This window comes from Vulpes lagopus, chromosome 16, assembly GCF_018345385.1.
Source record: "Vulpes lagopus strain Blue_001 chromosome 16, ASM1834538v1, whole genome shotgun sequence".
Taxonomy (NCBI): domain Eukaryota; kingdom Metazoa; phylum Chordata; class Mammalia; order Carnivora; family Canidae; genus Vulpes; species Vulpes lagopus.
This window is the reverse complement of record NC_054839.1, coordinates 22,755,177-22,770,455: the sequence shown is the minus strand read 5'-3', so window position 1 is coordinate 22,770,455 and position 15,279 is coordinate 22,755,177.

Genomic DNA, 15,279 nt, shown 5'->3' with positions numbered 1-15,279 from the left:
ACACAAAAGCTGGGATTGGTGTACTCCAATGTTTAAAACATTGACACCAATTTTAAACACCATATCCATACTGCCTCAGTATGAGTTGTCTTCCTTACATAAATAAAAGATGCACAATATCCACTTATCTGTTTTCCATTCAAAAATGAACATTTTTTTTCCTCCTCCTTCCACTGTCTCCTGACCGAAATCCTTTTGTGGTTTTATTTTACATGAATATATTATATAATATTGCTCAGGAACCATTAATCTATTTGAACAACTTTAAAATACCTATGTGTTTAGTAAATAAAATAGTGTATGTATATGAATATAAACAATATATACATTATTTAGAATACATACATACATACACAAAATTTATCCTTATGATCAACTATAGTCTTGAGATTTCTTATCTCTTTCTCAAACAACCTAAAGTTCACACACTTGTTGTTGTTGTTTTAAGATTTTATTTATTTATTCATGAGAGACACAGAGAGAGAGGCAGAGACATAAGCAGAGGGAGAAGCAGGCTCCCTTCAAGAAGCCTGATATGGGATGGGATTCCAGGACCCCATCAGGACCTCAGGATCACAAGCTGAGCCAAAGGTAACATTCAACCACTGAATCACCCAGGCATCCCAAGTTCACACACTATTAACAATTTGGGAAAGTTTTAGTAAAATTTCTTAATCATGGCAATGTAAAATTAAACAAAATATGAAGTCTTAAATATATTTAAGAAATAAAACTTAAGTGAAAAAAATTGAAACATTTATTACTAGGAATCATAATTAAATACATCATACGTTATTGAGATAAAGAGTGACTTTTTAGGATTTCCTGGGTGGCTCAGTGGTTTAGTGCCTGCCTTCATCCCAGGGCGTGATCCTGGAGTCCTGGGATCGAATCCCACATCAGAATCCCTGTGTGGAGCCTGCTTCTCCCTCTGCCTGTGTCTCTGCCTCTCTCTCCCTCTCTCTCTCTCTCTCTCTCTCTCTCTGTGTCTCTCATGAATAAATAAATAAAAATCTTTAAAAAAAAAGAGTGACTTTTTAACACAAATGACAGAATCTGCAGAGGCAATATATAAACATTCTAAAAATTAAAATTTTAATACCTATTCTGCTTCTGAATTAAAACAATAAATTTCACATAATTTAAGCTAAAATTATTTTTTAAATAATTTTATGTAAATCTATCCCATAGGCCAAGCAATTGTCAAAAGCTTAGTATGTATTCTTTTATACATTTATTCTGTGTATACAAATCTTCCTTGACTTACAGGATGTTACATCCTGATGAACCTGTCATAAGTTGAAATGTACTTAGTACTAACCTATCAAACATCATAGTTTAGCCAAGCCTACCTTAATCTGCTCAGAACACTTGCACCGGCCTACAGTTGGGCAACATCATCTAGCACAAAGCCTATTTCATAATAAGTTTCTGAATATTTCATGAATTTATTGAATACTGTACAGTGAAAAACAGAATGGCCATGTGGAGACAAAATGGTTTCAGCATATAGGTTGTTTACGCTCGTGATCCTGTGGCTGACTTGGAGCTGAAACTGGCTCCCCACTGCCCAGCATCATGATAGAGGGTTATTATTATTATTTTAATGATAACTAAAATACTAATCTTAAAGTGAAAATTCAGTCATGAAAATATTTTTGATTAACTTACAAATGTTTTGCAGTGTAATTGTTCCTTTGCAATATATATCAGAAGCCTTAAATATATTTCCATCCTTCACTTGGAAGTGGGAGACTGTTAATTAAATTACAGTAATATCAAATAGTAAGCTGTTAATGGCACTGAAGAGTTATATTGGTATATTTTAATTGGTAGAAGAAGTTTATATACAGTTCAAACATTTTATTTAAATTATAAAATACAATTATTTCTATTTTCCCTCTCAGTGGCCTATGATTCTCAGCTGATTATGTTGCACCTTTTCTCAATGACCTCATCTCACCACATACCTCTAAGAAACCAGTTTAGTTAAAGATTTGGTGAATGCTGATTAACAAGGCAGCTAACAAAACATTTTCCATTAGCTGAATGGTTCTAGAGAGTCCTTTGTGGTTCAGGCTTTGTTGGGTGTGATGCTCTCCTGCTGTCCCATACAAAATGAAATTAAATTTTGTTCATTGGCAGACAAAGTAGCAAAATCCTTCCAGTGTTGAGAATTGTAGCGTAGCATAATGAAGACACTGTGTATAAGGTAGCCAAAGCAACAGTCAATATTTTGTGAATTTTTGATTTGTTCAAAGCTTAATGTTTATCACTTCATATTTATATTACACTTTTTTTTATAAACCTAAAGATAGAAGCAAAAAGAAATATAAAATTTATAATGGTAGTCTATGACTGATTCAGATTCTGCGTTGATCTAACAGATGTCAAAAATTAATGGAAGACATTTCTGACAATACAGTGCCACTTAAAAACTTTTTTCATTATGTCTATACAATAAATATTATTTTTGTTATTAATATGGTTACTTCCTACTTTTATAGTATATAAAACTATGTTTTGGCCCAGAGGAAACCTCACTGAAAAATGACCCAACTAACCTGGCAAAGATTTCAAATACACATTTTTTTTTAAGATTTTATTTATTTATTCATGAGAGACACAGAGAGAGGCAGAGACATAGGCAGAGGGAGAAGTAGGCTCCCTGCAGGGAACCTGACGTGGGACTCGATCCCCAGTCTCCAGGAACACACCTTGGGCTGAAGGCAGTGCTAAACCGCTGAGCCACTGGGGCTGCCCCCAAATACACATTTTGTACATTATTCTTACAATAGTCTATAAATAGAATATAAATTGCTATCATAATTCATTGCATATTAAATACATACCATATTTTAACTTTATAAATGCCATATTATTTATTGATTTCCTTTACATAGTATGCCATTTTTTTTTTCCTTACATAAATGGGGCTTGAGCTCACCACCCTGAGATCAAGACCTGAGCAGAGATCAAGAGTTGGACTCTTAACTGACTGAGCCACCACGCACTCCTATTATTTCTTTATGTAAAAAAAAAAAAAAAAAAACATTGAAAATGATCAATGATTTAGTTGAGTGGTGAAGAGTGCTGGCTTTGGAATCCAATTTTGCTTGTAGAATCTTGGCTTTATGTGAGAAATTGACCAAACAACTTGTCTTTCTTTGCTTGGTTTCCTCAAAGTAAAATGGAATAATATTGAGTTAGGGACAAATGGTGCTAGGCAGAGCTAAGTAGGAGGCCATGGAAGCAGGCTCACAAAAATCCCAAAATGCTGAGGTATAGGAAACCAAGGATACGGGAACAAGCCAGACCACCCTGCCCTAGGTGCGGGTAGGGAGGGTGTCTTTTTTTTATGGCAGTCATCTGTGACCAAGAATAACCAGACTCCAAAGAAGTGAGCCATTAAAGATGTTATCACTAGTTCTTATTCAATGGTGATATCATGAGATAATGTTAAAAGGATTTGGGATCCCCGGTTGGCTTCCATTAAAAGACCAACCCTATAAGCCCTCAGTGGCAACCCAGTCAAGACCCCTCTCACATATGAGAACTTTCTCTGTATCTTTACTAAATAAACTTTTATTGCTTTACTCACTCTTCTGTGTTTGCAAGATGCATTCTTTGACTCCATGAGACAAGAACCAAGCTCTCCCATATCAGAAAGACTTTGTTTGACCCATTGCACTTTGTCAATGGAAAGGAGTGTCTTTCTGAGTATGAAGAAGAATATAAAAACTGGAAAAGATTAACATCCATTTACCTAAGATATTTGTATAATAAACTAGGCCCCTATGTCTCAACAAACATAAAGTAAAATAATTATCTTCTAACTTGCACTGTTTAATTTTTTTAAGATTTTATTTATTCATGAGAGACACACACACACAGAGAGGCAGAGACACAGGCAAAAGGAAAGCAGGCTCCATGCAGGGAGCCCGACCTGGGATTCAATCCCGGGTCTCCAGGATCCGGCCCTGGGCTGAAGGTGGCACTAAACCTCTGAGCCACCAGGGCTGCCCACACTGTTTAATTTATCTCTGGATATATTTATTGTACCCTTAAAAACAAAAAAAAAAGATTTATTTATTTATTATTTATTTATTTATTTATCTATGAGAGACCACAGAGAGAGAAGCAGAGACATAGGTAGAGGGAGCAGCAGGCTCCATGCAGGGAGCCCGATGTGGGACTTGATCCCAGAACCCCAGGATCATGCTTTGAGCTGAAGGCACACAGTCAACCGCTGTGCCACCCAGGCATCCCTATTGTACACTTTGGAAGTATTATATACTCTTCTTACATTCATGATTTATGATTTGACATTTTTAACAATTCCATGATTCAGAAAATATTGATAGGAGAGATCTTGGTTCTTGTCTCATGGAGTCGAAGAATGAATCTCGCGGACAAGGAGAGTGAGTAAAGGGATAGAAGTTTATTAAGTAAAGACACAGAGAATGCTCTCAGAAGTGAGAGGGGTCCTGACTGGGTTGCCACCGAGGGCTTGTAGGGTTGGTCTTTTATTTATTTTTTATTATTTTTAAGATTTTATTATTTACTCATGAGAGACACAGAGAGAGATAGAGAGAGAAAGGCAGGTACACAGGCAGAGGGAGAGCAGGCTCCATGCAGGGAGCCTGACGTGGGACTCCATCCCGGGTCTCCAGGATCAGGCCCTGGGCTGAAGGTGGCACTAAACCGCTGAGCCACCCGGGCAGCCCAGGTTGGTCTTTTATTGAGAGCCTAATTAAGGAACCTAAATCTTTAATATATCCATTGATACTACGATTGAGCAAGGACTACTGATAACATCTTTAATGGCTTACTTCCTTTTTAGAATCTGATTTTTTATTATATATATAATACATATATTATATATATATATAACTATATTATAAAATATAAACACATTTTATTGTGAAATGAATTTCCAAGTGTATATAATGACAATTACAATCTCCATGAAACATTCTTTAATTATTATAGAAATGTTCAAAAGGAAAGAAAGACTGACTCCCGAGAGTCTATGTTCTAACATATTATCCCATTACTGAATTCACTTTATATTGCTGCCAACTCTATGTTTAAGATAACTTTTACCATGGAGGCATAATTGAGACAGTGATGGAGATCATACCTAGCCTTCCAACACAGGGTTAGAAATGAGACAATAAGTTTTAAGCAGCCCCTTCCCAGTATGATGATATTTCCCCAAAATCTGTTGCCATCACAGAGCTGGTCTTTAGGGACTTTGTGTGTTTTTCTTCAACTTTTTCAATCAATTTGTGAAATTAGAGTTAATTTAGGTACTAAGGCTAGAGAAAGCTTTAACATGTTTTTCTTCCATATATATTATCACTGTTAGGAAATTTTAGGATACCAGGCTAACAAAAGGGTGTTATGTTATCTACTTTAGCACTCTTTTTAAAGAAAACAATGTAGGCAGTTTTTTTATCCAACATAAAATGGGACATAACCCTACTTACCTTCACAAATTGTTTCACTTCTACTGGTTCTTGGAATGTCTTTGCTTTAGAATAAGTTACTTCTGCAATTATGTCTGATATCGATTTATGCAAAAACGTGCAAACATGAGCAATTTGTTCTTGTTAATTTATTACTTCCACATAGGAAAATGGATATTTTAATTTTATGTCCCACATGCCTGCTATGTTCTTATGAATCCTCTGGGAATTAATAATGCATTTTTCTACTGAAAACTTAACATTTTTTTAGGTGACTATTTCAATTTCCTGAATTAAGGGAGGATTTAACCAGCATGATCTATTTCATTAATGGTGTCAGCAGGAGATAGCTATTAAATTATCCATGACTAAAAACAAATTAAAATTGTCAACAGCACATAAAAAGTGTATGCTAGCAAAATATTTCTAATCACAGAAATATTAATTAGAAAATTTGAATAATAGTGTTTAAGGAAGATTAACTGTAGGATAAAAATTCATGTATACCCATTTTAAAATGAGAGCTAAATAATTTAAATTACATCCCTCTTCTGTTTCAAAATAGAGAATAAGATGAATCACTTATTGCTTATCAAGTTTATATCTAGAGTACCCATGCCATACTATATGAATTTCTTCACTAACTGTATATTATCTACTTGTCATTATATTTAATTTTCTTTCATAGAAGGAAACATTTATTTTTCTTATTTTATTTCATCTTGTATTTTCTTCTATTCCCTAGCTCTATCTGGTACATAGTGATTACTTAATAAAGATTTTAGAAAAAGAAATGCAGTTAGTTTATGCCTCAGTGCATTTGTCTATGAACTTGAGACCAAAGTTACCAGAAAAACTCCATTATATTGTAGCTGAGCTACAAGACCCTTTTTTTTTTTTAAGTATGTTTCAGCTTTAGAGTCAACCTGTTCTTACTGAGAGTGGTTTGAGATCAACCTTACACTTCTTGTGATATCCCATAATTGTTATCATCTTGTGTCTGCTTTCCATGAAACTTTGTGACAGGATGGGTGCCTGAGTGAGTGTTTCCTGGGAATAGAAGTGTTTACTATTTTCTTTTTTAGAACTGTTTACTTTTTAATGAGAGTTTATTCTGAAGTTTAGACACTCTCTGTCTTTGATTTATACTGAAATATGATTTTAACCTAGGTATTTTTGTTATTATCCTATATTTTTTGGGGAGGAAGTATAGGAAAATTTGAATTTTGTTCCCATTGTCTTAAGCTAACTAGAAGTCCCTACATGCCATTCTGATAGGAGAATCTACAAATCATAAAGAAAATAAGGTTTTAATAGCTGGAAATCCTGGAATGTCTTAAAAATAATATCAAAATTTCATTTAAAAGCAGTATGAGAAACTAAGAATTTGCATCAGCTTACCCTTACAAAATGGCACATTGTATTATATAGTACATGTATATGAGTATCTTTTTTAACTTTAGAAGTATCTTTCTTAAGACAAGAGTTTCATGAATATTAAATATAGAACATGAAAAAAATGTAAAAGCTCCTTATATTACTTATATTAAATAAGGGCAAACAAGTTGATAGCTCTTTTGCATTCCTCCAATGACATTTATTACATGCATCAAAACTACACATCAATGGATATAATCATACTCTCTTTTTCTTGGAAGAGAAGCAAGGTTCTTAATAATAATTTGTACAAGATGATTTCAGAACTTAAATGTTCATGCAAAGTTTTATGGCATAGCTCTTAGAAAAATAATCCCTATTTCAATACAAAATGATCTTTATAGGAATCCCTGGGTGGCACAGCGGTTTGGTGCCTGCCTTTGGCCCAGGGTGTGATCCTGGAGACCTGGGATCGAATCCCACGTCGGGCTCCCGGTACATGGAGCCTGCTTCTCCCTCTGCCTATGTCTCTGCCTCTCTCTCTCTCTCTCTCTCTCTCTGTGACTATCATAAATAAAAAAAATTAAAAAAATAAATGAATAAAAAAAATCATTTAAAAAACGATCTTTATATACCATATAAAAAAATCTCTGTTGGTTTTGGATATTATCTTTCATCATTTTGTTTCAGTAAATATTGTTACTAATTTGGAATCTTCCAGAGGGAATATTACTGTTTATGCAAACCTTTTATGTTGCAACTAACAACTATGAACCACTGGTAATATAACCTATTTGAACAAATTTGTGATGTCTACATTTTAATAGCAATCTAATCTAATCTGCAGATTTTGAGTTGTAAAAACCATTTAAAAGTTTTTCAAAAAAATAAAAATAAGTTTTTCAATTTACTATTATCTAACTTTAATTATAATATATCCATATTTATATTTTTACTTTTATCATTTTCTTAAATACAAATGATATTTTCATCACTATTCTATACCTGATAGCAATTTTATTATTTCATAAGAATAAATAAAATATTGTTTTTCCAAATAAAATGTTTTATCCTAAGAAGTAAAGCAAATTTCTTATATTTATTTTGGTAAATAATCATATAGAAAATTTTTTAAAAATTATTTTATTTATTTATTCATGGGAGACACAAGAGAGAGAGGCAGAGACATGCCCAGAGGGAGAAGCAGGCTCCATGGAAGGAGCCCAATGTGGCACTCGACCCCACGACTTCAGGATCATGTCCTGAGCCAAACACAGGCACTCAACCACTGAGCCATCCAGGTGTCCCAATCATATAGAAATTTAAAGGGAACATATATATTTGTGTACCTCATGTCTCATAATAAACATATTATCCAAAAATAAATAAATAAAACATATTATCCATAAAATCTCTTGAACTTGAGGGATGCCTGGGTAGCTCAGTGGTTGAGTGTCTGCATGGAGCCTGCTGTTCCCTCTCCCTATGTCTATTCCTCTCTCTGTATCTCTCATGAATAAATAAAATCTTAAAAAAAATCTCTTGAACTCGAAATGTTTAATAGTTCTTTATGATTAAGAAAATGATGGAATAAGCTTCATAGATATATGAAAACATTATTTTATTTGTTATAACTAAAATTAAAATAAATTTCTTCAGTAATATTTGTCTCAAAAATTATCATTGTTCAGCAAAAATATATTCCTGGGGATTTTACTTTGAATACTTTTGTATTTTTAACATAGTTTTATATAGCACTGTAGAAATATAAACTTTTTATTATTTTTTATTTACAATCCAAATGGGAAGAATTATTTCCCACATGTCCTAAGCCAGATTGGTTTATTCCTATAAAATATACTATACTTAGTCTCTACGTTGCTTCATTTAGGGATACACGATTTTTTTTTAAGATTTTATTTATTTATTCATGAGAGATACAGAAAGAGAGAGACAGAGACATAGGAAGAGGGAGATGGAGGCTCCCTGCAAGGAGCCCTATGTGGGATTCAATCCCAGGATGCTGGGATCACATGCTGAGTGCAAAGGCAGATGCTGAACCACTGAGCCACCCAGGCATACCAGGGTTAAAGATTCTTAATGCTATCATATCAATTTCAGGTGGGTCCCTGAAAATAACACAAAGCAATATCCTGAAAATAAACTACAACATTTTACAAATTCATAAAATGTTGATCACAATTTATCATCTGTTCTCCTTTCAATTCATGTAAGTATTTACTCAAATTATTTAAATGAATTTACAAAACAAATATTCTAGATTATGCTCAGCATAAGATTATGGCCACTCTTTGTTAAAGAAACTAAAAATTCAACAAATTCAAATAAATGATGAACATGTGTCAGGGATGATATTATAGAAAAGAAAGATAAATAATTGTAAGACACAACGATATGTGGAGACTATGTGAGGATTTTGAAAAGAAAGCATAAGAATTGAAGAGTAATGCTCTAGTAACTGACAACGGGAATAGACAAATACACAAATATATGAACGATTTCAACAATCCTCTTTCAATAACCAAAGTAACTAATAGAAAATGAGCAAGGATATAGAAAAACTGAACAATGTCATCAACTAACTAGATCTAATTACCATTTAGAATATACCCGCCAACAACCAAAGAATACACATTATGAAATGTTCACTAGGAGATATCATATCATTGAAAAAAATCTAAATATTTTTGAAATAATACAATTATGTTCTTATAATAAAATAATTAAAATACAGGGGATCCTGGGTGGCTCCGCAGTTTAGTGCCTGTCTTTTTGGCCCAGGGCGTAGTCCCGGAGTCCCAGGATCGAGTCCCACATCGGGCTCCCTGCATGGAGCCTGCTTCTCCCTCTGCCTGTGTGTCTGCACCTCTCTCTCTCTGTGACTATCATAAATAAATAAAAATTAAAAAATAAATAAATAAAATAAAATAATTAAACTATAATTATCTAACAGAAAACTCATAGAAAAATCGCCAAACATTTCAATATTAGATGACATATGTTTCTTTTTTTAATAATAAATTTATTTTTATTGGTGTTCAATTTGCCAACATACAGAATAACACCCAGTGCTCTTCTCGTCAAGTGCCCCCCTTAGTGCCCGTCACCCATTCACCCCCCCCCCCCGCCCTCCTCCCCTTCCACCACCCCTAGTTCGTTTCCCAGAGTTAGGAGTCTTTATGTTCTGTCTCCCTTTCTGATATTTCCCACACATTTTTCTCCCTTCCCTTATATTCCCTTTCACTATTATTTATATTCCCCAAATGAATGAGAACATATAATGTTTGTCCTTCTCCGATTGACTTATTTAACTCAGCATAATACCCTCCAGTTCTATCCACATCGAAGCAAATGGTGGGTATTTGTCATTTCTAATGGCTGAGTAATATTCCATTGTATACATAAACCACATCTTCTTTATCCATTCATCTTTCGATGGACCCCGAGGCTCCTTCCACAGTTTGGCTATTGTGGCCATTGCTGATAGAAACATCGGGTTGTAGGTGTCCTGGCGTTTCATTGCATCTGTATCTTTGGGGTAAATCCCCAGCAGTGCAATTGCTGGGTCGTAGGGCAGGTCTATTTTTAACTCTTTGAGGAACCTCCACACAGTTTTCCAGAGTGGCTGCACCGGTTCACATTCCCACCAACAGTGTAAGAGGGTTCCCTTTTCTCCGCATCCTCTCCAACATTTGTTGTTTCCTGCCTTGTTAATTTTCTCCATTCTCACTGTGTAATTCATGTGTCAAAGGAAATGATTCAATGAAAATTAGAAAGATATCTTAATCTAAACGTAAACTTTATTTAGTACAGGGTTAGAGGTGTTAGAGGTAAATTTATGGCAGTAAATGTTTACATTAGAAAAAGAATAAAGAATTCAAATCAGCAATTGAAGCTTCTACTTTTGAAAGAGAAAAAGCAGGAAAAAAAATAGGCCTTAAGCAAGCAGAAGGAAGGAAGCAATATGTATAAGAGCAAAAATAATCAATGGAGTAAAAATAGAAAAACAATATAGGAAGAAAAAAAAACCTGACCTTATTCACAGATGGTATATTTGCCTATGTAGGAAATTCCAAGGTATCTATAAAACTAGCAAACAACGCTTAAAACCAATAGATGAGTTTTGCAAGCTAGCAGAATACAAGGTCAATATGCAAAATTTAATCATATTTGTTTATAGTGGTAACTGATGATTGAGAAGTAATTTTTTAAAATTATACTAGCTCAGAAATGCTTAGGTATCAATCTAATAAACCATGTGCAGATTTATTTATTTCAGATTCTGATTCTTTCTAAATGTATACACAATTCTAAATTGTATAAGGAAAACAAAGAAACTAGAACAGCTAAAACAATTTTGATAAAGAAGTATAATATAGGAAGATCCACTTTATTTTAATAGTAAGATTTGTTACAATGCTATTGTCATCAAGACAATGTAATATTGATAAAGGGATAAGTGAATAGATCAATGAAGCAGGATAAGGAAACGAGAAATAGACCCATGCAAACATCGCCAGTTGATTGTCAACAATCTTGCAAAATATTTTCAGTGGGAAATAATAGTCTTTTTAACAACTGTTGCTGAAATAATTAGGCATTTATGTACCAAAATTTTTTTTTAAATTTTTATTTGTTTATGATAGTCACAGAGAGAGAGAGGCAGAGACACAGGCGGAGGGAGAAGCAGGCTCCATGCACCGGGAGCCTGATGTGGGATTCCATCCCGGGTCTCTAGGATCGCGCCCTGGGCCAAAGGCAGGCGCCAAACCGCTGCGCCACCCAGGGATCCCTTTTTTTTTTTTTTTTTTAATTTTTATTATGTACCAAAAATTGACAAAAATGTTCAAACATAAAAACTCAACCTAATCCTCATATTTTATTGCAAAAATAGTAACTATGGTTAGAATATGGATATCAATATAACACATAAACATATAAAAAACACCTAGAGGAAAATCTTAGTGACCCGGATTACTCAAAGGGTTCTTTGAAAACACATGATTTATAAAAGAAGAAAAAAAGATAAATTGAATTCATTGCTATCAATATTTTTTGCTTCTTTGAAAGATAGTTAAAACAATGTAAATCATGTATCAGCAAAGTTATTATAAAAATTTATAGGGGGCAGCCCAGGTGGCTAAGTGGTTTAGTGCCACCTTTGGCCCAGGGTGTGATCCTGGAGTCCCGGGATCGAGTCCCTCTCTCTGTCTTTCATGAATAAATAAATAAAATCTTTAAAAAATTTATAAAGTATACATATACACACATTTTATCAATATGTAGGTACTTATGTATATAAATAACTATAAATTAAATAAAAAGAAAACAAGTGATCTAAAAAATGGACAAAATATCTGAATAGACATTCATTGTGGAGGATATAAAGATGGCAAATAAGCATATGGAAAGATGTTCAACATAATTAGCTATTAGGGAGGTGTAAAGTAAAAACCCTGACAAAATAGTACCACACACTTTTGAAAGTGGTTAAAAACAAAATATTGACAGTATCAAAGGCTAACAAGTTTGTGGAGCGATTTGCACTTCCATACATTTTTGGTGGAAGTGCAAAATGATACAGCCACACTGGAAAACAGTTTGGAAGTTTCTCATATCATTTCAATAAACTCATCATATGAAAGAGCAATACTCAGAAATAAAAACTATGTTCACACAAAAACTTGTGCATGAATGTTTAGATCAGGTGTATTCATACAATGTAATACAATTCAGCAATAATAAAATAGTCAATTTTTGATATATCTCATAATTTGGAAGTACCTTGGATGCATTAGGCTGATGAAAAATAGAGTTTCAAACAATTACATGTTTGAAAAGTTTCTTTCATCAGCATAATGATAGTCACCACTGTGTGATCCATTCATAATACATTTTCTAAAAGACACAATTACAATATCTTTGAACCTATGAGTGCTTGACATGGGTTAACTGTACATCTGTGTGTGTGTATCATGGGGTGGGTGTGATTACAGAGGGATAAAACAAGGGAGTTGTTTTTAAAGGTTCTGAAACATGATTGTAGTGGTGGTTTCCTGATTCTATGCAAGTGTTAATATTTATGAACTCCATACCAATAAAAAGTTTTAATTTATGCCAGTCCTATTAAAAATTAAAATTAATTTTATGGGGATCCCTGGGTGGCTCAGTGGTTTAGCTCCTGCCTTTGGCCCAGGGTGTGATGCTGGAGTCCCAGGATCGAGTCCCACATCAGGCTCCCTGCATGGAGCCTGCTTCTCCCTCTGCCTGTGTCTCTGCCTCTCTCTCTCTCTCTCTCTCTCTCTCTCTGTGTCTCTCATGAATAAATAAAAAAAATCTTTAAAAAATAATATAAAATTTAATTTTAAAAGAAATGAAAACAATGCTTAAATGACAACAAGAATGTCTTTCTTCTTCCTTTTATTTACATTGTTACCCTTCCACCACACCACTGGGTGATTACACAATCACAGCTATTGTGGGACTGATATGCTCTTGCATTGTCATGTAATAATGTTATGCTTTACCCACCAGAAATATAAGCACTGTTGACAACTGTAAATGAATAGTATGATCAAAAAGAGCATTCACTCCGGGTGCAAACAGCAAAACATAAAACTAACGAAACATAGTCTGAGTAAATAAAACTATGTTTTTATTTGCCTCTGTCTCTGTCAGTTTATTCATCTTATTGTTATTTTTACTGTGAAAATTTGTGTTTCCATATTCTTTGATATTGATAGGTTATTTCAATTAAGATTGTTAAATTTAATTAATATTACAAAAATATCCATTCTTCCAGGCAATATTTTTTATGAAACATTAATGGATATACATTACATGTTCAAATACATTTTGCAAATGATTATTTAAAACAAAGATATGATGTGTATTATTATTTTAGTGATATTCAGGATTTTTACTTTGTTGCTTTATTTTTGTAGAACGTACACACTTTTATTGGAAATTATAAACTAATCAACATTTTATATTTTGGGCACCCCTGGGTGGCTCAGCCATCAGGCGCCTGCCTTTGGCTCAGGTCATGATCCTGAATCCAGGATCGAGTTCCGAATCCGGCTCCCTGCCAGGAGCATGCTTCTCCCTCTCCCTGTGTCTCTGTCTCTCTCTCAGTCTGTGCCTCTCATAAATAAATAAATAAATCTTTAAAAAATTTAAATTTTGTTAGTAGTACTTATAGTAGTAATAATGTTCAATTCAAGGTCATTATTTCAAAAGAGATCAAAGTGGAAGACTGGAAAGTATGTGTCCCTCCACACTTTTATCACATTTACCCAATTATTCCCTCCATAGTTAACCATTTGCAGTTTCTTTCATTTATGACTCCTGAATATTACATCATATTTATAAGGCCCATCCATAATGATATTACATTATCCTTTCCAAAATTAGCTTAGCATATAATTTGAAAAATAGGTTCAATATTTTAAATAAACTTTATTTTAAAAACATGAAGGCAATGTCTGGATGGCTCAGCAGTTGAGCATCTGCCTTTGACTCAGGGCATGATCCCAGAGTCTCGGGATCGAGTCCTACATTAAGCTTCCTGGGTGGAGTCTGCTTCTCCCTCTGCCTATGTTTCTGCCTCTTTCTCTGTGTATCTCTCATGAATAAATAAATAAATAAATAAATAAATAAATAAATAAATAAAATCCTTAAAAAAATAAAAACCCCAAAACATGAATTTATGGGGCACCTGGATCACTCAGTCAGTTAAGCATCTGACTCTTGGTTTTGGCCCATGTGGTGATCTTGGGTGGTGATATAGAGCCCTGCATCAGGCTCCATGCTCAATGAAGACCCTACTTGAGATTCTCTATCCCTTTCCCTTTGCCCCTCCTGCTTATTCTTCTTTCTCCTTCTCTCTCTCTCTCTCTCTTAGATAAATAAATAATAAATCTTTGAAAACAAAGTTATGTAAACAACCTAAGTGTCTATTAATTAATTAATAAGATGTGAGATACACGCATAAATAAACAGATACACACACATATGGACACACACATACACATACAAGAATACTATTCAGTCATGAAAAAGAATTAAATCTTGCCATTTGCAATAACATGGATAGAACTTGAGGATATTATGCTAAATGAAATAAGTGAAATAGGAAAGACAAATACACTATGATTTCACTTATTTGTGGAACTAAAAACCAACAACTAAAAAACAAACTCATAGATACAGAGAACAGAGTCATTATTGCAAGAGGTGGGAGCAGCAAGAGGTTTGGGGAAGTAGGAGAGGGAGGACAACATTTTTAATTATAAAATAAATAGTTCATGGGTATGTAATATACTGAATGGTGACTGTAGTTAGTAATACTGTATTGTATATTTGAAAGTTGCTAAGAGAGTAGATTTTAAGTCATTACCAAAAAAATTCT